At 40.9% G+C, this 24,878-nt stretch overlaps 1 long non-coding RNA gene across 1 annotated transcript in view; it reads right to left on the bottom strand.

The window, feature by feature from the left end:
* The window catches only part of LOC119705661, a 51,321-nt gene that overhangs the window by 10,728 nt on the left and 15,715 nt on the right, over positions 1–24,878 (bottom strand). Inside the window, exon 3 of the long non-coding RNA XR_005258286.1 lies at positions 20,393–20,534. This is a non-coding gene — a long non-coding RNA (uncharacterized LOC119705661). The remainder of the gene's footprint in view (positions 1–20,392; positions 20,535–24,878) is intronic.

The following is a 24,878-nucleotide window of genomic DNA, read 5'->3' as shown; positions in this document are numbered from 1 at the left end:
AGACAGCACCACGCTGGGTGAGTGCTGATCTGCTGGGGGGTAGGAAGGTTCTACAGTGGGATCTAGACAGACTGGCCTGATAGGCTGAGAACAAGTGCATGAGGCTCAACAATATAAAGTGCTGGGTCCTGCCCTTGCATCACAACAACCCCCTGCAGTGCTACGGGGTGGGGGAAGAGGGGCTTGAGAGCTTCTGTCAGAGACTGGACAGAGTAATCTGGTTTGAGACATCTTGGGCTGTTTGGAATGTGTGATAGGGAGTGGGTCAGACCTTGCTCTGGTTAGCTAGTGCCCTCAGTGCCATACCCCCCAGTCCCACAGTGTCTGTCAGTCATGACACACCAGAGGCAGCCCCCCAGTGTCACCTAACCCAGCCCCTAAGTGGCCAAGTGACTGAAGTCCCTCCTGGGAGGAAGGCCCAGAATAGGCCAAGGGTTTAAGAAGCCTGATCACAAGGCAAGCACATTGTCCTTTAACCCTACCTTCATCTTGGAGTTTTACATCACTGGAACCCAGGAGTTGTTAGCTACACATCTGATTTTCTGTATCTTTCCCATCCTTCTCTTTTTCTTCCTTTCTTCTTCCTGCAGGCTGTGAGTCTGCAGCTCAAGGATCATCGAGGGTTTAGGAATTTTATCTATAAGACTAGTGAGGAACTATTTAAAGTTAGTTCCCATTTGTAATGAAACAACCCACAAATGTTCCTGCTCCCAGGAATTTATAATTGCCTGTTATTGTCTGGAAATTGCTCAGATAATATGATGAATGGTGGCAACATGAAACCATGAGCAAATTTAGCAGAGCCAAAACACCAAGCTGCAAATAGAAGCATAAATCCCATCATTAAAGGAGTTTGTTCTTTGAAAATGTACCTTACCCACTGGTACATTTGATAAATAATTTAGAAGTAAGTTGATCAGTCTGCATTTGTCATCAGCTTTTGGAGAAATGGGTTGTCTTTCATCTATTGTTTAAAAGTAATCCACAACCTAGCAAACAACCCATATGCATATTGCTGCTGTTTGGATCACTAATCTAGCTGTGAACTATTACAAATACTCTCTCCATGGATAATGAAGAATAAATTTAGTCTTTGGATTCCTCAGATGAATATGAAAAGCAGTGTAGCTGTACTAATATTTACATCCACCTGGGTATGTGTTAAGGACATAAAATCTGCACTGCCACCACAGCATGGAAAACATCTGCTATTATGGAAATTTAAATAATAAATTAAAATATGCTTTGTTGTTAAATCTATACTAAATTTGCATCTTCTAATAATAACTTTTAAAATGCAAAAAGATGTTTTAGAAAGCAATACAAATTTAAGATGTTGCAGTAAAATATTAGGTGCCATTTCCTGGGCACCTTAAATCTTCATGCCTTAATGAAGATGCCTCATTGTCATGTCACAAAAGTGAATAGGATTCTCAGCCCACCAAGGTTTAGATAACAGCTGAGGATCTGTCTTCCTTACCCTCCTTTAAAATAATACAGAGTGGAGTCAGTTCTGTTTTAACTGCCTGTGATGATGATTAAGGAGGAGAAATACCAGCCTCAGATAAGCAGCCAGTCTGACATTATCTTCAGGCATCTCTGAAGTCCAGGCATTGAAACTTGCTCCAACTCCAGTGGCACCTCCATGCAATGCTCCCACTTAAACTGAGGTTCCTGGAAGAGAAGGCCCTGCAGCCTCATTGCATTGCATTAATGAAGTCCATGAGTTTAGGGAAAGCATAAAAACTACTGCTTGTTTGTTCCTAACCTCACTTTACCTTCAGCTGGTGCAAACTCACCCTGTTCAAATTCATTTGCCCAGTACTCACTGAGGGGACACAGCGCTGGGACAGTGCCACACGTCTCCACACATTTTTATATACACATGGAGGAGACAAATCCATCCTGCACAGAGATTTTGAGGAAGTCAACACCCAACAGAATGTCCCCAAGGTTTATCATCTCAGACCTACTGCAACTGGAATCTCTGCCTAACACAGAGAACTAGGTATTAAAAAAAGCCTGATGATTACTTTGATTTAGATTCTACTTGACACTTAACCACAACTCCCTGTACATAACATCATATAAACAAATTCTTCTCTCAGCAAAGTCCAGCAGGGGAGTATGTAATTAGATCTCAGCTGAAATTAAGATAAATAAGCCAGTCTGCTACCATTGATACACCATGGCCTCATGATTTAACTAATTCCATTTTCAAAAGAAGAAAACCCACAAAACCAAACCAACAAACAAACAAAATCCAACACCAACAAAAAAGTCCCACCATGCTATTTTGCAGTAAAATACACTTGAAAATAAACCCATGAAAACATCATCTTGTACTACACACACGAGCATAATATATTCTAGCTTATCTTTGACATAGACTTCATTTTCTACACTCAGGTGTTTTTATGTTTTAAATTATATCTCCCACTGGTGGAATTGTACATAATCCTGGAAGGAGAGATTTTCAAGTAGATATCAAGATATTATCTTCATATTTTTAGAATCCTCAACACCTCCATTCAGTATCCCCTGTGCTGCGTACCCAGGATCAAGCATACTCTGGTTTTGGTCATTTCTGCTGTAAGATAGCAGCCACCTTGCTATCCTTTACAACTGGCAGAGTCTGTACGCCATCAGATATCCTATGGCATGGTATTTGGCATGGTATTTGGCGTGGTATATGATGGTGACTGGGCCAGGCTTACAGGTCTCTCATGTAATAAGCAGGCCGTGCACTGCTGTCAGGAGATGCAGGGTCAGTCCTGCCTCACCCCAGCATCACAAACCTTTACATCACACTGTTCATTTTGGCTTAGCTTGCTATCCTTAGAAGGCTGCATGGGTTTGTATGTAGGAGAAAAGGAGAGAATGTACAGAAAATCTTGATGAATTTCCTTGCTATTTCTGGAAGGCAGCACTGTGAAACTGTGATCTTTCCCACGCAGAAATAGGTCCTGGCTCCCTTCTGGTAGCTTGAACATGTTTCAGCTGAAACCCTATGAAGAGTGGTTGCTATGAAGAACCACTAAATAATACCTAACTGGCCGTTTATAATTATGTTTATCAGAAATGTAACAAAAAGGGTATTTCATGCCACAGTATCTAACAAGATGGCTTGTGCAATATCAGCATGCTGGGTCCAGGCTCCCTGTCAAAGCTTTATTCAGATGTTACACTGTCTTGACTAATCATTCCTAATCCTATCATCAGCTACTATTGTGTCAAGATATGTCAGCCATAAAAATGAAGAGATATGTTAAGGAAATGATGTCTTGCAAGAAGAAATGCTGAATTTGGATTTAGTAGGAAGACAATGACTTATTCTTTGTTGAAGAACCATCTCACGCAACTGGTTCCAGTTCCCAAACACATTCTTAGTTTCTTACAGCTGCTCTCACAGGAACTTCTTTCCTTTTTAAGGTGTTTTACCTGAGATGCTTCACCAAAATTGTGCTTCAAGATTAAAAAAAAAAAAAACAAACCACCCAACAAACGTGAGGTCTGGGCACTGATTGTAAATGACCCACAAGATTGCATGTGAAATTGAACTCTTCTGGACTTATAATACATTGTATCAGAATAACCTTAGCTCAACTTGGCTTACAACTGACTAGCAGTGCAAGGACTGCCATGGTAGAGTGATTGCTTGCTATTGGTGTGGATTGTCATGGTACTCATAGATTCATCTATATCAGTTCTTAAAAGAGGGATGCTTTCAAATAATTGGTGCAAGCTGATTGTCATTTGTAAAAACAGGTCCCCCAGGAAACTGTGAGCAGTTTGTTTCCATTCTGCTTTGGACAGTTATTGCTGAAAACTACTAATTTGAAAGTATAGCTAAATAAAGACTAACAAAAGAATCCAGAGGGTGAAATTATGGAGCAAACCCTTCCAACCTTGCCAGAACCTGCATTACAATTACACCAAAAGAGAAAGGACTTTTCTATAAAAAAATCTATCACATGAAGAACTAGAATAGTGATGTTGATTTTGCTTGAAGATCTTGAATCTGTAAATATTGAGAATGATCAAACACCTATGTCAACCATACTGGTTGGAGAAGTAGGGACACCTGGGTTAATGATTAGTCTCGTAATATTTTTAATGAAACACTCCAAACCATCTTTTACTCCATTTTCACATGTTTCATTTATCAAAACAACTAAAAATTAGTCCAATTCTTCTATGATGCCTACACCCCATTGAAGAAAAAATGTTATGTGGCATTTTGCCTTTCCTACATTGCCTTTTTATCCATCAAGTGTTTTACCCATTAGGTGACTCATTCCACAAGACTAAAGAAAAGCATTGTCCAAGAAATCTTCTAAACTTCTGAGTATCTCTGTGCAAAAAGAAGCAGATGGTTATGTCCTAGCTGCCAGCTCTCCAGGACTGCAATAGGTGAATCACCTTCAATCCCAGAGTTGCTTAGGCACATTAATACGTGATCGTCTGTGCTACTAAATCTCATCTCTTGCGTTAGTCAGCATCGTGGTCTGACATCTCCAAACTGTGTGATTCTAGCTGGGATCCCAGCAGAAAATAACTTCTCATCAGATGCTTCATAATTCACAGGGTCATGAAGGAATATCAAAGGAAATGCAGAAAAGGTTTAGCCAGTTTGTTCTTTGGAATTGTTATTTTCTTATTCAAAACCAAAAGAGGACGACAAAAATGCAAAAAGTCCAACCTTTCAACTTCAAACCCCTGTTTTTCATTTCAGAGAGAACTTAGGCCCAGTCCTAGTTTTCACTGAACTAGTTCACATAAAGTTGGGACTGAGTAAACACATGAATTTCATTATGTAGGTATAGAGTATTTTAATCTAGAGGCAGATGATAGAATAAGGAATGGATCTCAGGTTGCTTAGAAAACATCAGAGTGGTTATTTAGAAACACTTATGTTGAAAAGTGGGACCAAGAGAAGGAAGATATTTATAACATATAAATATAAGAAAAATTGAAAAAAAAACCCCAACTGTTTGTTTGGTTTTTTTTCCTAATAGTAGGTCATGATTACTTAAATTCCCTTAATATGGCTTTTCTGACAGATTTAAGATGTTCTCTGACTTGAATTTTAAAAATTCACACAACAGCCTGGTGATATTCAGAGCTGCAACAAGAAAAACTTTGCAATATTTTCTAGAATATGCCCCTCTATATTTTCTCTCAGCTGCTTTATGTCTGAAAATTAATCACCAGCTTTAATTGTTGTCAAGCCCAGAACACACTACAAGATTGACGGAAGCCATGGAAGAAAATTCAGTTAGATATCCCATAATTTTTTCAAAGACAATTTGCTTACTGTAACTTGCTTGGACTCATGGAGTACTTTGGTAAAGATCTTAAATGCTACAGACTTTTTCTGCATGCATCACAAATCTGATTATCTCCTTCTCTGCCCTTTGAACACACATAGTTTCTCTTGCCAGTCCCAAGCATATGGAAATCATGAGTCAGCCCTAAGCCATTGAATTATAAGTTTGGACAGAACAAAGAAACTGCAGCATTTTAAAAGAAAAAGTAGAGATTCTTATCTTTTTTCTGAGATCTCTTTTATAATGTCTTATCTGGTTAACAACTAGATAAAACAAATGTTTTCCTTACCGTTTTGTGTCAGAATGATTTGGGGGAAAAAAATTATATAATGTTGAAAAAGCTGTGAAGAAGTAAGGATACTGAGACCTGCAAGACCCATAGGCTCACACCAACAGCTGTCAGATGGGGGAAGTACAAAAGGAAAAATTTATACTGTATCCCTGTCATTATATTGTTGAGCCTAAACGTTATCAAAAGGAACCTCCTTAATCACCCTGAAATGGGCTGCAGCACAGCTAAACGCAGAGAGGAATAAATAACAATAATAACAGCAGCAACAAAGCTAACCAGGCTGTAAAGCCCCGTAATTGGATTCATCAATCTGAATCTGTTAGGAGGTGAGCACTCGGGCTAATGCAGCTTGACCTGGAGTGATTGTTGATGCTGCACCAGCTATAAGACTCCTGCGGGCGAGCAGTGAGGGGGAAAATAAATAAATAAATCAATGAGGCTCTCGGGAGCACTGTAGGAATCACCCTTTCTGCCTGCCATAGTCATCATTCAGCCTGCAGCATCTCAGCTCTTGAGACAGCAATCTAATCTTTATACTGCAGCAAGCGGGAAAACAGCACCCCAGCTGCTGGAACAGGGAAAATACTTCACAGACAGCAGTCAGCTGATAATTGCTGATGTCAAACAAGCTTATTAAATGGGAAGATTTCATCCACTCACTCCACCCTCCCAGCAGCCCCACAGCAACGTGACAGCAGTCCCCAGCAGTGATCTGAGACACTGCAGTTCAGTGCCAGCCCGAGGCTCCAACCTGAGGAGCACCAGCAGCACTGCCCCCTCAGCAGCCTCTGCTGCCACCCTGCTTCCTGAGAGACATCACCAGCAGTAATAAAGTTTGCCTTTGGAAAGGTTGGCACTGTGTGAGCCCTTGTTCTGCAGAGCACTTTCTACAGAGCAATTATATCCTGCTCTATTTGCCTTTATGTTGTTCTTACCTGAATTAATTTTAGGGGATAGAATAAACCTCATTTCTGTTAAATGAACCATCAGGGCATAACCTTTCTGCAAGTTATACTGCTCTTTAATAGCACCACCTGACACAAATGAGCACACCAATCTCTACAAATAACAACAAAAATAACAATAATCACAGCATTTGGATGGCTTTATTAACATCGTTATCTAGCAGCTTGTACAATATTCATGCTGCATTTTTGACACTCTGTGTCTCAACAGTGCAAGGTCTCCTTCTGGTTGGCCAACAGCCTGTCAGTTTGGGTGATCATTGAAACATGACACTGAAACATCATCCATGTGAAATCACAAGAAGGTGAAAATTAGTCCAGCTCTCAACATTTCTCAGCTTTAGACCTGTTTCTTCATGTTAGGCTCAAGTATCTTTCAAAGGCCTAGGCTTGGACCACCCCTGAGACCAACTGTGTACAGGTCTCTGAGCACCTCTGGATGATTTTGCTCACTTTCTTACAGCCTTAATACTGGAAAGTAAACCCCAGTTTCTGTCCAATTGAGGACAGTGTGGTCTGAACAGCGTATATGTCCTGAAATTTCCAATAAAACTTTTGTAATATGTAGGTTATAGAGCAGGATCTAGAGAGAAGCTGACTTTGTAAACATTTTGCTACAATCCCATTAATGCCCCTAGCTTGTGAAGACAGATTTCAACCTAGTACAAGATCAGAAAAATGTAAAATCCCATTTTCCTTCTCATCCCTCAATAGACTACTGAAATCTACTTAATATTTCTTTAAAATCTGATCAGAATATGTTTTATAGATCAGAATAAACTTTCCAAGCCTTGGGACTAATTAATTTTACTCATATTTCCATGGCAAAGCCACCACAAATGCTTAAGAATTTTGCAACAGTTAATTGCAGAAGCATCTCCAGAGAACATAAAGGACACTTTTTCACCCATTTCATGTCTCAACACCAAATGCAAAGTAAGTTTTTAGTCTTTACTAAGAGTACTAAATGGCATTTCCAAATACTGATACATTCATAGTGAGTTCCACAATACTTTGGTTGCATATGATTGTTTCCTATGCTCAGATTTGATCTATCACCCTCATATATATCTATATCCATATCCTACACAATCCTCATAAAGTTACTTCCAGAGTCAACTTTTTTTTTTTAATGCAACTTTCCATCACCTCATTAAAATACTATACTAATTTACATTAATTTGTACACCAACATTGAGTTGAGGGGTTTTTAAACTCTCACTTGGAAAGCTCTCAAATGTTAGTGCATTGAAATTCTCAGTTACCTCCAGGATAGTGTTTTTGTTAATCAGCTCCTGCTACTCAGTTTTGCTTTTGCCTTTGTTTATACTCGGAAATTCTTAATACATCAAACTCTAGCCCAAGTATCTTAAACTCCAGAGACAGAGACAATACAAAATGCAAATCATTCATGACTTTGGGAATCATGCAAAAAATGCATCTGACGAATACAAGAAAAAGAGAGAAGATAGGAAGTATAAAGCACGTTCTGAAAGCAGCCTTCTTCTCATTAGCAAGGTACCAAATATTCACCTTCCTCTCAGAGAATAATAATTTTAAAGTATCAGAGACAAAGGCTACACACTATTTTTATGTTATATACATCATTTATAATAACGGTATTGTTTAAAAGAAGAGACAGAAAATGCCAAAACCACTCAACCATTACCACTGCCAACTCAACCTTGACATAATTGTAAGAGGCCTCAGACTCAAAATTTTCTCCAACTTAGGTCTTTAATCTACAGTGAACAACTCCTGCAGAACTAGTATCTGCTGCTGAATCAATCAACACTGCAGTAAACAGGATGACAAACACAACTCCAGGTCATCAGTGTCAACCTTCAGAAAGTTCTTAGGAAATATTTTACTTTAACACTAAGCTACAGTTTCTGACTTGGGCTGCATTCATCTCAGGCACACTGATATGCTAGATAGTCTCAGCAAAAAAAGAGGTACCTGCAGATGTTTCTCCACAGATATAACTCAGATGAAAATGCTGCCTGCAGAATCTTTACACTAAATTGACTGGAAATATGATGTGCCTTTAGACATGAGCAGTCTGCCAGTATGCCAAGGGTGATGTGATCTCAAACTGTTGTAACAGTGGAGGTCATTTTGACACATAGGGAGAAGACCTCTTCTTAGGCTCCATGGAGATATTTTGACATACAAATAACTTTAAAAGAAGAGTATTCTTTACACTGTAAGTTGGTCTATTTGCTTTTATAAGTGAACTCTCAGAGGGCCTGATTTTAGGAATGCTCATTCCTAAATTAAAATTCCAAAAATTAAAAGCAGATGGCATGCAGTCAGTTTTGTTTTGTAACACTTCTGTGTATACATAAAAAGTTGTTTACTTTATTTTCTAAACATCTTTAGGAATTTCACAGGCAGAGATTTCTGACCTCTTGGTCTACAACAAGTATAACAATATCTCATAATTATCCTAAGTTTATCCCACAACCCTGGGTTTCAGTACATGAAGAGGCAAAGAAGAAAGCAGGAGACTTTTTCTCTGCAGACATTCATAAAACATGCCATGAGGTCTCTGTGTTAAGGAGATGCTCTGAGCAAATACTTCCAAAAAAAAGGAGACTCCTAAGATCATGGTTTCCTACAAAAATTGGTGACTAACAGGCTCTGAAATAGTGCCTTAGTTTTGTACAGGCCCAATTCTTCCAAGCAATCCTATATCCTGCTATGCTACACCACTCAAAAGGATGGATTGCAACTGGACCATAAGTTTGCATGTCTCTGTTCTAAGTGCAGCTGTCAGACCTGTGTGTTAAGTGTGAAATGTATCTGGCAGTGGCAACTAGTACATGCAAAGGTGAGTTTGTAAAGGACCACCAAGTCAGCTAGAGGTCTGAGCAGGAGCTGTGTAGATCATCCCCTAAAGTGAGCTCCCCAAACAGATTTTTAACCATTATCAACCCAAAACCACTGTCTCAGAGTGCAAATGAAGGTTTACAATCCAGTCTCTCCCTCTGTGTGGTATCTCTGCTGATAGGACTGGTTCCAGCAAACCCAAGGACTCTCTGAAGTGCCCCAAGTACCGCACAGTCCCTTGACCCCCAGCAGACTTAATTTCTGTTCTTTCTGAGATCTGACTATTCATTATATCTCTCCACTGTGCTGGTCTCCCCACAGAAGCCCAGCCCTGGGCTCTGGTCCCCTTGGCTGCCAGCCCTGTTCTTCCCTTCCCTGACCAGCCCCCATGTCCCTCTCACTGCTTTCCCGGTGGTTCTGTAGAAAGCTAATTATTTTTAATCATTAAAAATTAGCATGAAAAAGTATGAAGAAATAAATCGAGTGCATGGGGTATCAAAAATCCATATTCCACACAGAATCACACACAGAGAATATATTTTCCCTTCAAAGGAATCCAGGAATGATAAGGAAAACATGTCTGGTTTCAATCAGACATTCACTCTTAATTTAGAGCCCATAGATCCACCAGAAAACAGTTGGGGGTAGCAGATCAAAAAGAGAAAACTACTCGCCAAAGATTACTAATGCCTGATGACAAGATGATGTTATCATGGTTTTCTCCATCACAGAATGCCCTATAAACTCGCTCTGTTCTTCTGTGAGCAACAGTCAAGCTCAGTGTCCTTATCTCACCACACAGAGCAGTTAGAAAAAACATATTCCTGTATTAAAGCCATCACTTGGGGTTGGTATAAGATACAGTAAGTTATAGAAATCAGTTAGATTTTTCTACCAAATAATACGAGTCATTTAAATATTTCCATCCAATTACCCTGTCTTACTTAGGAAGCCTCTTGTTAAACATGTAACAGCTGTAATTGCTCAGGAGGTATGAGCAGACTCACCTTTCTTCCTTTTCCTTCTTTTCCCCCCACTTTTTTGTCACAATACCCTTGAGCTCATTTAAAGGAAAATGAAATTATGGGTATTATTTAGAACAATAAGAACTTTACACTGAGCTATTCATCACAAAAAAAAAAAATTGGATGTTTGAATTTATTTGTCTGACATTTACATGTGCCATGTCTCCCCTGCTAACCACTGTCAATCTATTATTTATGGAAACAAGCAACCAGAAATAGATGTACATGGTTTCAGACAAATCTACTGGCCTGTGAAAACACTCATTTCCTCCTTCATTCTGTTTAGAGACTCTCCACTTTTGAAAAATAGATGATTATTTCATTGAATAGCACCTAATGATGTAAAATTATGATATTCCAAAGGCTAGGAAATTAATATTTTTGCTTTAATACAAATAGAGCGCTAATGTTGATATCAAACCACTATATTTCATGCAAAGCATCAGTATTTCTTCTTGGAGTTGTCAGCCTTTCTAAGAATATCATAATGCTTAAGTGACACCAATTTTCAATTAACCTTTTTATTTATTTATATATTTATTTTTGCAACCTAGAAAATGCTTCCGAGGGCTTCTGAATTTCCTTGGCTCTCAGAAGAGTTGAGAGAACAGTTTTCAACAAGCAGCTCTTCCATGCATTCCCACTTCTATTTTAATTGCAGATATACCTGTATGTGAAGTGTGTGGTTTCTTCCCACACATGCAGCTAACATGAGCTCCTGATTATTCAACAATGCTTCTACAAACCATATCTACCTGATGGGAGCTGTCTGTGAGATTACTCCAGTTTGGGCCACAAATGAAGTAAGGCTGGGTCCACCATCCCCTGTTTGTGGTACACAACTTCGTAGCCCGGAGCTCAGCTTAGGCAAGACGCATCCTGTTCCCAAGCAGGATTGTGCAGATCTGTTCTGTCCCACTCAGGCATGAAGCAAACAGGGCAGAGAGTCTGAGATATGAAGTCAGAGCTTCGAGACCTGACTCCTAAGACCAACCAATTCTGACCCAAAATGTGTCATCTTATGCTTAACTGTGTCAGGGCCATGAGAGGAAACATGGAAAAATAGAGCCTTAGGTTTAGACAAGAATGTGAGAGCACCTTCCAAGTTCTTTTCCCTTCTGGCCACAGATGAAACAACCAAGGTGAGGAAAAAGAACTCTATGAAAAACTTTCTAGGCCCTCCATTAGCACTGGCCTAGAATTAATTTCTGAGCCTTTCAGCTATCTCTTAAAAAAAAGAGAGGGAAGTCTGGCTTTCCTTCTCTGCAGCCAGGAAGCTAAACCTAACAGAAAGAAACCAACAAACCAATACAAGCCGTAAGAACACAAGCAAGCTGAACCAGACCCCGTCCACTCTGCCCCGATAAGAGCCTGTGCAAAATGCTTCAGCAAGAAGTAGAAGAACAGACAAGTTTCCTCCTTGTCCTTGTCCCAGCTCAGGGTGCAGGTATAAGGCAGATTGAGCCAATATAAACACAAACACCACCGCAACAATATGGTCCTGCTCACCCCTTCATCAAGGCATGGGCACGGACCAGTAAAAGGAGACAACAGAACAGAAACCCTACAACTGAGAGACTAATGGTGCTATATTTCAGAGACCTGAAACAGCCTCAGGTGTATACTAATGCCAGTACAAGAAGGTCATGGGCCAGGAGAAAAGGACATCTGGCTTGGAAGGGGCAGGACCACAGCAGTGCCAGTCAATGAAGTGACACTGCTGTGGCACTGTGGCCACAATTTTCAGCTGACATATCGCCATATACTGGTTTTGCAATCATTATTTGGACCTACACCCATTTTTAGCCCCCACTAATAGCAGTAAGGCCTAACATTAATTCTGCCCTGAATGAAAAGGCCCATGTCTGAAATCTGCTGCCCCATGATAGCTTTCTTCTCAACCCTCTTCCTTGCTACCTGAACCATATCAGGGATCACTCCTTGTATAGGATCTGCTCTATATAGCAACAATCCTTACCATGTTATATAAATAACACGTAGTGTATATGTATGTTAAAGGAGAGATCTATAGTGTGTTTATAAATATATAACCTTTTTTAGAAATGCAAGGAATTATGCTCAGATCTCCACAAATGTACTCGTGATATTGATGAACTGTGCTTATTCACATTATCATAAAAGGCAAAATAGTAAATACCACCTTTTTTTCCCCCTAATATCTTTCTTAATGTTCTGTCTGCTTTTTTTGAGTAGTGCTGAGCACTGAATCAATGTTTTTAGAGAACAATCCCCCGTGACTCTGGACTCTCTGTCTCACATGGTAATGTGCTGCTGATCTCACTGTGGGTGTATAGACACAATAGGTTTTCCTCAGTGCTTTACTTCTATTTGTAGACACAGAATAGGAACTTCATGTTATGGTGTCATCTTTATATTCAAATACAGATATAAGTATACATATATGTATATTATACAGGCACACACACTTCAATTATACCATTTATAACTATTTATTGGTATATTTAGCAGTGAATACCTCAGCAGAGATGCCTAAGGAATTCCATTACCTTCCTCCCTTGTGAAATAAGACTCTTTATCCCTACTTTACATTTCCTACCTTTTAAACAGTTATTAACATGCAGAGGACCTTCTCCCCATCCCACCTCAACCTAATTTCTCTCAGAGAATTCAGCAAAGGACCTTGTAATAAAGTTTTTTTTTGGCACAATATCAACTGGATCACTTTTTTCAGTGTATTCATTGACGATCAAAAAATCAAATAGATTTGAAAAATACTAATCTCTTCACAAAAGCTGTGTCAGTTCTCCCTTCTTATACTGTTCTCACTGTTTTGCCTATTACTCCTAGGAAGTCTTCTACCAGCTCACACAACACCAAATTTATAGATTGTCTGAATTCCCTATCCTACTTTAATCCTTTTTAAAAGTTACATTTATATTTGCCATTTCACTCTCATCTAGTACCACTACTGATTTAATCAATCGAGTCCACAGCATAGCTGAAGGGCTTTCATTTTCATATTTATGTTCCCTCAGGGATCCCAAATAAATAGCACCTGGCTCTGGTAATTTGTCTGCATTCACTCTATCTATGTCTTCTAAACCTTATTCTTTTGACACTTCTGTTTCAGAAAATTCTGTTTCAAACTCTGATCCCTGTAATACAAAGCCCTCTGGTTTCAATGTCTTCTTGGTGGTGACGTTCAGTGAAAAGAATTGGTTTAATTTTTCTGCATTTTTACCCTGTGAGAATTGCTATTAAACAATGATCATCTGTTGGCCCCACAGTCTTACTGGCAGGCTTTCTAATATGCTTGACAAATAACTAGATTTTTAATTATTATGTCTTTAGAAAATTGTTGCCCAAAGTATTTTTTCCTACCTTCTTAATTTTGCATTTAACTTAGGTTCTTTTTCCATTTGAATGTGATGTTCATTTTAGCCTCTTAACTCCTAGTAATCCCCCTTCCTCTGATGTCTAACTTTGAAGACTTCTTTGGAGTTCTCTTCCAAGTTTTCTTTTTCCATAAATAGAATACATTTTTTCTGACATTCCAGTATATCATATTTAAGCAATCACATGTTATGCCACTTTTTTTTTCTTTTGGCAGCTCCTTTTTGAAGTAGTTTCTTGATTTTTATGTAGTTCTGCATTATTGCAGGGAAAGGGCTAAATCTGAGCCTATCGTGATAATTATTGTGCTGCAGTTATTCAACAGTAATGTTCAGACTCAGTCCCAGATCAGGATAATTCAGGACTTGGTTCAGCTGACATTGTTCCAATGACTGCTTTAAGAAGCAGGCCTTTTCAGGGCCTAAAAGCTATTCTCTGCAGAACATATCCTGACATTCCCTCCTGGAGCTACACAGGTGAATCTTTCCTGTCAGTGTGATCTCTGCCATTCCCATGAAGATGTCTTTGTCGCTGTCAAAAACTCAAGCAACATTCAGAGGATAATTTCAGACTGTAGAGACTTTAGCTTAATTCTCAATGGACATAATTTGTTTACTTTACTTGACTATAAATAGTCTGGAGCCAGGACTAAAACCTGCATCTTCCAACCTTTTTCCTTTAATCAGCATGTTTCTGCTCACATTCATTTCTGTCCCAAACAATCTGACTTTTAAGGTCAGGATGCAGATTGATAATCAGCAGTAGGAATTTCGTGTTCAGCTGAAGGGATTCTCTGCCATCAAGTGAGATCCCAGAAGAGAGCTTTACCAGTCTTGTGGCTACTCCCTCAGCAATGCCCTGGAAGCATTCTGTGTCAAGAGAATCCTTGCAAAACAGGGAAGCAGGCCACACTTTAAGAGTATGAACTTCAGTTGCAGTGCTGGTTGGAGGTCCTGGTCCTCCAGGGTGACGGAGCATTGTGGTCAGACATCTGACATGATGCTTAACAGTGTAAAGCCTAATCCTTTCCTTTGTCCATAGCACAGCAAGGAAGAGTCTAACCTCACCCTGTGCTTCCTTTCTGCCTCACCCTCTCTGCTGTGTCTGCCACGGGCTCCTGGACAGAAAGGAAGGAAAGGGAGAGGAAGGCAGGAAGGCAGGAAGGCAGGAAGGCAGGAAGGAAGGAAGGAAGGAAGTGTCGGAAGGAAGGAAGGAAGTGTCGGAAGGAAGGAAGGAAGGAAGGAAGTGTCGGAAGGAAGTGTCGGAAGGAAGGAAGGAAGTGTCGGAAGGAAGGAAGTGTCGGAAGGAAGTGTCGGAAGGAAGTGTCGGAAGGAAGGAAGTGTCGGAAGGAAGGAAGGAAGTGTCGGAAGGAAGTGTCGGAAGGAAGAAGTGTCGGAAGGAAGGAAGGAAGTGTCGGAAGGAAGGAAGTGTCAGAAGGAAGGAAGTGTCGGAAGGAAGTGTCGGAAGGAAGTGTCGGAAGGAAGGAAGGAAGTGTCGGAAGGAAGGAAGGAAGTGTCGGAAGGAAGGAAGTGTCGGAAGGAAGTGTCGGAAGGAAGTGTCGGAAGGAAGGAAGTGTCGGAAGGAAGGAAGGAAGTGTCGGAAGGAAGTGTCGGAAGGAAGGAAGTGTCGGAAGGAAGGAAGGAAGTGTCGGAAGGAAGGAAGTGTCAGAAGGAAGGAAGTGTCGGAAGGAAGTGTCGGAAGGAAGTGTCGGAAGGAAGTGTCGGAAGGAAGGAAGGAAGGAAGGAAGGAAGAAGTGTCGGAAGGAAGGAAGTGTCGGAAGGAAGGAAGGAAGTGTCGGAAGGAAGGAAGGAAGGAAGTGTCGGAAGGAAGTGTCGGAAGGAAGGAAGGAAGGAAGGAAGTGTCGGAAGGAAGGAAGTGTCGGAAGGAAGGAAGGAAGGAAGGAAGGAAGGAAGGAAGGAAGGAAGGAAGGAAGGAAGGAAGGAAGGAAGGAAGGAAGGAAGGAAGGAAGGAAGGAAGGAAGGAAGGAAGGAAGGAAGGAAGGAAGGAAGGAAGGAAGGAAGGAAGGAAGGAAGGAAGGAAGGAAGTGTCGGAAGGAAGGAAGTTTCGGAAGGAAGTGTCGGAAGGAAGTGTCGGAAGGAAGAAGGAAGTGTCGGAAGGAAGGAAGTGTCGGAAGGAAGGAAGGAAGGAAGGAAGTGTCGGAAGGAAGGAAGGAAGTGTCGGAAGGAAGGAAGGAAGGAAGGAAAGGAAGGAAGGAAGGAAGGAAGGAAGAAGGACGGAAGGAAGGAAGGAAGGAAGGAAGGAAGGAAGGAAGGAAGGAAGGAAGGAAGGATAGGAAGGAAGGAAGGAAGGAAGTGTCGGAAGGAAGTGTCGGAAGGAAGTGTCGGAAGGAAGGAAGGAAGTGTCGGAAGGAAGGAAGTGTCGGAAGGAAGGAAGGAAGGAAGTGTCGGAAGGAAGGAAGGAAGGAAGGAAGGAAGGAAGGAAGTGTCGGAAGGAAGGAAGGAAGGAAGTGTCGGAAGGAAGTGTCGGAAGGAAGGAAGTGTCGGAAGGAAGTGTCGGAAGGAAGGAAGTGTCGGAAGGAAGTGTCGGAAGGAAGTGTCGGAAGGAAGGAAGGAAGGAAGGAAGGAAGGAAGGAAGGAAGGAAGGAAGGAAGGAAGGAAGGAAGGAAGGAAGGAAGGAAGGAAGGAAGGAAGGAAGGAAGGAAGGAAGGAAGGAAGGAAGGAAGGAAGGAAGGAAGGAAGGAAGGAAGGAAGGAAGGAAGGAAGGAAGGAAGGAAGGAAGGAAGGAAGGAAGGAAGGAAGGAAGGAAGGAAGGAAGGAAGGAAGGAAGGAAGGAAGGAAGGAAGGAAGGAAGGAAGGAAGGAAGGAAGGAAGGAAGGAAGGAAGGAAGGAAGGAAGGAATTTGCTTTTTTCAGACATTAGAGGAAGCAGAAAGGGAAGAGTCTGTCTTCACTGCAAGAGTTAGCTTGCAACTAAGTTTCACTGCAGGACAGCACACAGAGAGCTGAGCCCATGAAAGGCATTACCACTGGCTGCATCTGGCACAAAGATTTCTAAAGGGGATTGCACACAACTTTATCTGCTGCAATAAGCTGAGCCACAATTTTTTCTTTTCCAGGAAGGAACCAAGAAAGAAATTGACTGTCTTACTGTATCGCGAAGAAGGAAATTACAGCAAACCAACACATGACTTGCTGCACCAACACAGATGCAGTCCACATCTACACAATCTAATCAGCTACACTAGCTCAAGACAAGATCAGTTTGGGTGATTCAGATTAATACTTCCATCCAGAAGTACTAGCACATATTAAAGTAAGGCATTTTCCTTTTGTACAGAATTTGAGTTATAAACAGAGCTAACACCGCAGAGAAAATAAGCCCTGGGCCATTTTCCTATGGAACAATGAAAAACATGAAAAACAACTTCAAATAATAGTTATTTTATTCTAAAACTTCAAATAATAGTTATTTTATTCTAGCACCTGCATAGCCATGCTATGTAGCAAATGTTGCTGATTAATTAATGAAGTCCATCTGATGATGCCTCCCTGTGAAGAGCGTACAATCTATATTTCAAATTACTTTTGAAAATTTAATCATCAGAAAGTAGAATTTGCTCATTAGTTAGTAATATTATATTAAGTTCCTCTGTCTGTCCCCAAATCAAATAGATAAAGCCTAATTAATAAAAGGCATGCCACAGAATATGTTTAGTCCCACTGGTGGCATAAAATGTAGCAAGGGAAGCTATAAATCCTGGATGTTAAATGTGCAGCAATGTGTTAATGGAGCACTGGAATAGACTGCCCAGTGAGGCTATGGAGTCTCTCGCTGGAGATGTTTAAGAACTTTCTGGACACAATCCTGTGCCATGTGCTCTGGGATGACCCTGCTTGAGCAGGGAGGCTGGACCACATGACCTTCAAACCTTACCCATTCTCTGATTCTACGGCACCTCTTCACTAGCACAGATATCTTATAAAAAATCAGAAATTATTTCAAAATATACAGTCTAAATACGCATCTTCCTCATCCTGGCTCCAACATGAAATTTCTCTGTGATGGATTTTTTCTACAGCAGTACAGCACTCAAGCCTTTAAAAGCTTTTAAAGAGATATTTCTGTTCTCACCCTATACTAGTTAGGATTAATTTTATTGGTAATAGAAAAATCTCAGGAAAAGTACAATATATTTAGCTGGAATCATCACTCTAACGTAGCAGTCGCTATCTACCTGGCAAATGTGCATTCTCAGGAATAGGTAGTGGTATTTAGCCACAACTGCAATAAGCATCAAAGTCACAGCGTCCCACAGGAGGGAACAGAGGCGCTCCTCTCTCTCACCTGGAGGTGATGCCGGCGTCCTTGACTTTCAATGGAGAAGGAAATCAAGCCTGCCCTATCCAAATGGCCATGGGCAAACAGGGCACTGCCTCCTCAGTGACTTGCTCCTAGGAGGCACAGCCTTTGCAGCCCTGAATTAAGGACTGTCCCATCACAGAATGTTGGAGATTTTGCTCTGCTCTGCCTCTTGAAGCCGAATCGGGATTCAAGTTAATGATGGTGAATTAAAATCTGTAAAGGTGTTCAATCAATGTCATAAAAGACACTGATATATATTTGCTTAAAATTCCTCAACATAATTCCAGTGAGTAGCACAAAAAGAACATTACTTCTGATAGTTCTACTTCTGTATTGCATATACTTATATATTTGAAAGAACCCTATTTAATTTCACTTTGCAGCAATTCACATTTGGCAACCTTTCAGGGCAGCATAATAAATTCCAATCCCCATAGGAATTATATTCAAATCCTAATAGGAGCGAAGAGCATTTGAGAGTAGTTACAGTACATAAACCAGAAAATCAAAAGACAATTTTTCTTCAGTGTTTTATTTTGTTATTTGAATACTGATGGCTATAGAATGTAAGGAGGCTACAGGTACATGTGCTGAGCTTATTTACTTCACAGACCAATATCATACATGTTAGTGTAAAGACAACAATTCTTACATTTTCCTTTTTGTATTCATTCCATGTCTCACTCCTCTTCACAAAACACAGCATCTACATTTCTTCATTCGCACTCTTTACATTCTGTCAGCCACTCTTTCATTTCTGTCAGCCATACCTCTCACTGACAGTGGAATACCTTTCCTTCCCAGCCACAGTATGGGATTTTTAATCAAAACAGATTCTCATTTTCATTCTTCTCCCCTGACACTAAACACATTTGCCTAAATTTGCATACTAAAATCAATGTCACAGTCAATCATTAGGAGTTTATGGAACTCATAATAGTTGACATGGGTATTTTTTTGTCTCTTGACTGCTGTGTAACATGAATGATCTTATAAACTTCCCATTTGCTCCTCATAGCATATCCACTTCCTGCAGAGCAATTTAAGACATTGCATTCCAAGAAAACAGGCTCCCAAAAGATTGATTTCTAAAGGAAGACAGAATGTGCAACCCAAACACATCTACAGGAGTAGGTGGATGTCAGTCAAGCCATGACAGAGTTCTCCCTGACTCCCACACATTCCTCTGTCTTTGCATTCCAAGGTCAAAGGCAGCTGCTTGCTGACTAGTCTCCCAGAGTTCAGTAATGAGTACTCATTTCTGATTCTCCATAATGATAATTTTTAACAAACAGGTTTCTCCCCCACCACTTGGCTCTGAATGTCAAAATAAATTCACTGAACCCAGCAGGAATATGATCAAGTCCAGAAGAAGTTTTAAATTCGGAGGTCTGAAAAATCTTCAGCCACATGCGTACTTCACTAGTGCTCCTTCATTAAAATTTCTCCTTTTGGAAATGCACATTGATTTTGAAACACCTCTATTTTGGCCAGATCTGTTAGCATTATCTCCCATTTTCTTGTGAAAATTCATGTCTGATGTTCTTTATTCTTCATCATCAAATATTTGTCATTTTTTAATTTGCATGAACTTCTGTACTTACATCAAAATTTATTTCTAAAATCTTTTAAAATAAAAAATGTTAACACTCAAAATTATGAGCGAGTCACCAATTTTGACCTCTTTCAGCGACTGGCCTTATATACTGTCAGATAAGGAGCACACAGCTTCAATCTCATTCTCAGAACTGCCTACTCAAAAATATTTTCAAGATTCACTAACATTTTCTATTAAGGTGAATTGATTTAAAATACAGGATAGAGATGATATCTGCAGGTGTTAATTGGCCAACACTTCCATGTCTTTGGAACTGCTACTTACAATTCCTACATTTCCTAATGAACTGGTGCTTGCTAAACAAGTACCTTTTCTCTCGATACCCAGTGTTCAAAATAATTAATCCTCTATTTTGTTATTTTGCTGTTTAGATCTCAAATGCTGTCTCTTATTCACTTCCTAGTTGATTAACAGGGCTGATTCCAAGTAACGCTACCTATCTCCGATCAAACCTTTTGTTGTCCCTTCTTTGGCTGGTTCTCTGGGCTGGCAAATCTGTTATTTTTAAGCTGCCCTAATAACAAGACTGTTGCACACATCTCCCTGACTCCTTTCTGAATTCATCACTGTTAGAGGGCCAGATATAGAATGCATCAATGTGCAATACTCCAAATGCAAAGACTTTTTACTCACAAGACTGGGTTGCGTGAGAGCAAGTTCTGCTTGCCAGGATGAGTTCTGTGGCTTGACGTGATCCCCTGTAACTGCTGCTTCCAGCAAGTGAGATTTCCTCTGCTCATTTCTGTTGTAGCACAGTCTACTCCCCCTCTCTTGCCTGCCCATTAAAAACACAAAGGGAAAAAAGGGCTTTTACCAAAACAAAAAAGAAAAGAAAAAAAATAAATAAAATAAGCCACCTAACAGAAAAAAATAAGATCCATGTCTTTTAATAAAATTGCTTTCAAAAGCACTTAGCACAATCACCTCATCTTATCCAGCAGGGGCTATTGTCAGTGTTCATATTGTTACTGGTCTAATTTATATAGTAAATTTTACAGAGCAGAAATTTTTCTTCTTATTACCTATGTCTGCTATCCTGTGGGTTAGTTTGTGCTTGGCTTCTACAAACACCTTAAGAGAAGAGTATAAAAGCCTGTTCTGCTATCATGTATCTCCAAATTCTGCATGAAGGGCTTTGTTTTGGGGTTTTCTTGGCATAGTACAAGATCCAAAGTAAAAGGAGAGACCTGGCCAGTTACCATATGTCTTTGGGGAATACTTGATGCCATGTAATGGGATATCACCATTTTGAGACTTTCTTCATGTAATCAGATGGCTTTGTGAGGCATCAGCCATAATGATGCCACCACAAGAGCTGACAGAGGCAGTGTTCAGCCCCACAAAAACTAAACTTTTTTTCAGCATTTTTAAATTGTCAGTGATCACAGAGATATTATATTTATACAATGCTTTTGTAAAAATAAGAACTGAATAAAAAATACAGACGAGATTTAAAATAACAAATCAAAAAGAAGATAAACTGTTTTACCTCACATGCAGCAAGGGCCACATGCTCAGCAGTGGGAGTTACCTAATTTCTTCCACTGTAACAGTGCTGACTGTTGTGCCGGGGATTTGCTGTGAGCAGGCAGGCTCATAAGGGTTTTATCAAGCAGCTGTGGGATCCTGCTTGACTGCACAGAGGACACAGATATCGAAGATTCCAAAAAGTTCTTAAATCCCAGTTTCCCCAAACTGACTGCAAGAATCACCTCGCCTATCTCAGAGGTCACAACTCCATCTCCCTGTGGCATGCTGAGAGCTTGCCTTGACATCATTCCTGCTGGCCTCATAATTTTGATGTGCACCTAATTCTCTATGAGCCTGGAAGGTAAGAAATACAGGAAAACAACTTTATATAACTTCCCTTTCAATTCTATGTGAAAGTGTCAAGAATTTGTCTTACAATGAAAACTTGTGCAAATAGCATGAGGGAGAAGATTAGGCTTTCTTTTTTCTTTTCTTTTCTTCCTTTTTTTTTTTTTTTTAATCCTTTTGGTTATTTCTAAGGTAAATAAATCAATATTTCTCATGGTACTGAAAATACTTTTTCAGTCAGTTCTATTTTTAAATTCTTAGATAACTTCAAAGATGGGGGTTTATCTCCTTAGGGCAGTAATTTGCTTATGAAAACTACCTGAAATCAAGAGAATCCACCCAACCAGCCACTTCTCTGACCCTGGCAAATTAATGTATCAGAACACATGAAAGTAGAAAACATAGCAGAGCAATACTTTTTTCCTCCTAGCTCTGTGCTTGCTGAAGCACTTGAAGTAAAACATCTATTAATCTTTAAAAACATTGAATTTAATTACCCTGACTAATGTTAGCTTGTACCAAATGTTACAGATATGTTTTCCTTCATAAAGTACAAAATGTTCTTCTAATTTTAAATTTGTGTAACTAAATTCCAGTCCTCTGAGCAATTTTCTACCTAATTTTGACTGTCAATTGGCAGAAAAGCAGCTTCTCTGCAGTGATCCAATCATCTAGTTCACTTCTTCACCCAAACAAATTTATGAAATGCAGTAGTTCGATTTTCTTTTTGAAAGTCCACCAGAGTAAGTTGTAGGTTTCCATGAGATCACTACACTTTTTATTGGAAACTCCACAAATATTCTCTTGCACCAACAATCTGGGATCTGACTTGCTTTATGTTGTCAAGTGATCCAGATTTGCTGGGGAATGGCTGCAGAACACAATATTTGTACTCTGACAAGGTGGTGCAGGCAGCTTCAGCTCTCAGGCAGGATAACAGGTTGTAAAAGCTGAAAATAAATCGACATTGGTCCTGCATTGCCTGCAGCAGATGTCCAGAAAGCCAGACTGGCTGCTGCTTCTGCAGTAAGGATTCAGTGGTAAACACTGAGTGAAAACTGGACCTGAAGAGGTACTTTTTGCAAAGACATAATCATTCAGAAACAACAGTTCCCATTCTGACCCTTCCTATTCTTCTGCTAGCCGATGCAAAATGAAGCCAGTCTCACTGGAATTCTCCTCTTCCCTCAAGTCCCCTTTGCATACAGGTGCAAATTAGGCTGGACTGCAAGCAAAAACAACAGCTCTTTCCTGCCAGAAGGAGAACAAAATGTTTTCTACTGTTTAAGCTCTCGACCAAAAAAGAAAAAACAAGCATACACATACACATACACCTCTAACATTTTAATATTATTGTTGTTAAGAACGTAAGAAAACGAAAATTCAAACACAGCAGTTACAAAGTACAGGCGGGAAAAGGATAAAACAAAAATATAAATGTTTGCTCAGCTAAGCACAAATATGTGATTCATTCAACTTTTTTTGAAGGAGATATAGGCACAGTGGAAGGGATGAAGATTATTTTTGTTTTGTATAATCTTGGCCCTATGGTACCAAGTCCAGCTGGGATTCTGAGGCTGTCCTACAGAGGGCCGACACATTTTCTCCTCAAAGAACATGAAAGTCCTTTTAATCCAGTCATGAGATATGGAATGCAAAATGTTAATGAAGTCCCTGGTTTATTAAACTTATCTTTGATCCAGTCTGAGTTACAATTATTCTGTAAAAACAAACCACAAAACCAAAACAAAATCAAATATTGCTGTTAGCTTACTCTCCATACTGAGAAATGATCCCTACGACTCATTACAAAGCAAATCCCCATTGCCAAGTGCATTGGTTTGGTGCAGCCTGGTTTTAGGTAGCGGGGGCCACAAAGATGGCTCCTGTGAGGAGCTGCTGGAAGCTGCCACCATGGCTGGCAGAGCCAAACCCGGATGGCTCTGAAGATGGATGTGCTGCTGGCCAAAGCTGGGCCACTGCGAGAGGCTGGTAATGCCTCATTGATGACATATTTAAGAACAAAGTCAAAACGAAGTCAGAAGTTTTTACTTCTAGTCAGAGAAGAGGAGGAGGTGAGAATGTGTGAGAGAAACAACATGGAGGAGGAGGAGCTGCTCCAGGCACAGAGCCGAGATTCCTCTGCAGGCCGTGGTGAGACCATGGTGAGGCAGCTGTGCCCCTGCAGCCCCTGGGGATCCACGGGGGATGCAGAGATCCACCCACAGCCCCTGGGGATCCACGGGGGATGCAGAGATCCACCCATGGCCCCTGGGGATCCACAGGAGATGCAGAGATCCGCCCACAGCCCCTGGGGATCCACGGGGGATGCAGAGATCCACCCATGGCCCCTGGAGATCCACGGGAAATGCAGAGATCCACCCACAGCCCCTGGGCATCCACGAGGGATGCAGAGATCCACCCACGGCCCCTGGGGATTCACAGGGAATGCAGAGATCCACCCACAGCCCCTGGGGATCCATGGGGGATGCAGAGATCCACCCACAACCCATGGATCCATGGGGGATGCAGAGATCCACCCATGGCCCCTGGGGATCCATGGGGGATGCAGAGATCCACCCACAACCCATGGATCCATGGGGGATGCAGAGATCCACCAACAACCCATGGATCCATGGGGGAGGCAGAGATCCACCCACAGCCCCTGGGGATCCATGAGGATGCAGAGATCCACCCACAGCCTATGGGGATCCATGGGGGATGCAGAGATCCACCCACAGCCCCTGGGGATCCACGGGGATGCAAAGATCCACCCACAGCCCCTGGGGATCCATGGGGGATGCAGAGATCCACCCACAGCCCCTGGGGATCCACAGGGAATGCAGAGATCCACCCACAGCCCGTGGGGGAGGTGCCCAGGCCGGAGCGGGTGGGTGCCTGGAGGAGGCTGTGATCCAGTGGGAGGCCCAGGGGGAGAGGAGCCCTGCTCCCCGGCTGGAGCAGCCAGTCCTTGGAGGGCTGTCCCCCGTGGGAAGAGCCCAGGTCAGAGCAGTTTTGGGAGCACTGTCAGCATCTGGACAAGAAAACAGTATATAGGCCAGAAGTCTTCAGTCTGGAAGAACAAAATCAAAGAAGGATGAAATAAAGGTCTACAAAATCAAAATTGAGAAACTAGGAGCATCAAATGTTCAGAGATCAAAGAAAAACGAGGTAGCTTTCTGAACGATATGTGTTTTAACTTCAGAACTCATTGTGCCTCGGTATTGTGTACAGGAAAGTTTACAAAATTAAATAAAATTTTAGACATGTTTTCTGATGAAAAAAATACACAAAAGATTAC

Source organism: Motacilla alba, chromosome 1, assembly GCF_015832195.1.
Source record: "Motacilla alba alba isolate MOTALB_02 chromosome 1, Motacilla_alba_V1.0_pri, whole genome shotgun sequence".
Classification (NCBI taxonomy): domain Eukaryota; kingdom Metazoa; phylum Chordata; class Aves; order Passeriformes; family Motacillidae; genus Motacilla; species Motacilla alba.
Note: the sequence above shows the minus strand (reverse complement) of the source record. Positions and strands in the feature narration are given on the sequence as shown.